At 36.2% G+C, this 1362-nt stretch overlaps 1 long non-coding RNA gene across 1 annotated transcript; it reads left to right on the forward strand.

Annotated features, from left to right (window-relative positions):
• Positions 1–1115, forward strand: LOC107572150 (uncharacterized). Its single transcript, XR_001607286.1, has 3 exons — positions 1–54; positions 189–291; positions 992–1115. It is a non-coding gene; the product is annotated as an uncharacterized lncRNA (long non-coding RNA).
• The last annotated feature ends 247 nt before the right edge of the window (positions 1116–1362 follow it).

Genomic DNA, 1362 nt, shown 5'->3' on the forward strand with positions numbered 1-1362 from the left:
GAAGAAGCTGTCAAGGAGGCTGAACAAGTCCTTCAAAGGTTCAACCCTTCACAGGTAATGTTGAAGACATTTAGTTATAACTGATTTGCTTTAATGAACGCATCCTTATATTGTGTTAATCAAATATTTTGGTCACAGATCATTTTTAACACACTGTCTCAACATGTATATGTTTCTCTTCATTTCAGCTGAAAGGGAAGACCAAAGGAAGGGCTGTCATGGGATTTGAATTTGACCATCTTGTGCATTTATGGAGAAGACCAAAAGCTGCAAAGGCAAACACTTCCAATGGTACGTCTGTGTCGGTCTGAGCACTTTGACTGAACTTTACTGCAGAGACATTTTTCACTGCAATTGATGTTTCTTAAACTTTGGTTTACACACCCCACGGCCCCCTCAGGAAGAACCCCCAGAAAAGTGTCATGTTGAAGTAGTAATAATAATTCATACAACTGACCAAGTCAGCAAATTCATATGATATTGTACAATCGTACTCGTAAAAAATTCTACGACTTTTACTCCTACTACTGTCATTGGCCATTGCCTCAACTCATGCAGATTGTGCCCATTGTAAGTAGCCAGAGTATTTATATCATAAAGTTTATATTAAGTCCATTGTATTCTTTATTAATCTTTACAAATTGGTGCCGTCTCTTCCTGTTCCAACAGTACGTGATATCTGTCCACACCTCACAGTATGCCTTTCTTTCCATGTTGATTTTTATTGAACACATCTGTCTAAGAAGCAAGAGTCTGGAAATGCTAGTTTAACTTGTCACGTGACAAATCAGATCTTCAATTCATTTGGCCAAATCAGATCACTTAAAGCTGGTCACACCAAGAGCAATAACTATAATGAGAACTATTTTAACATCCACACCAACAGACAATACTGTTCTGTTTACTGTTATACACGCTGCAGTTACAGTATGTTGTTGTCAGTGTTTTTGTTGTTCATCATGTGATAAGTTCTCTTTGTTCCTTCTTGGAGGATTTCTCACAGATTACTTAGTCCTTCTCCATCAGCTCTCTACAATATCAGCCCGTCCAAAAGCTTCCACATCTCTCTCTCTCGTGTGGCACATCTGCTCTCAGTTCTTTACTGCCAACTTCCAGTCTTAGCATGTCTACTTGTATTAATTTCTCCTTTACAATCATCACTCCCATCTCTACTATATATATATATTCTTGCTCAAAATGGTTGACTTTTATCATTATAAAATTATAATTGTTATTAACCATTAATTTGTCATGCATTTAGTCACAATAGAAGCAAACAGTGATTACAGGAGATATATTTTTAAAGGTAATAATTGTAAAATATTGAAGCATTGCTCTTAATCATTTTTTTCATTTGTTTGT

Source organism: Sinocyclocheilus grahami, unplaced genomic scaffold, assembly GCF_001515645.1.
Source record: "Sinocyclocheilus grahami isolate Dianchi unplaced genomic scaffold, SAMN03320097.WGS_v1.1 scaffold1706.1, whole genome shotgun sequence".
Taxonomy (NCBI): Eukaryota; Metazoa; Chordata; class Actinopteri; order Cypriniformes; family Cyprinidae; genus Sinocyclocheilus; species Sinocyclocheilus grahami.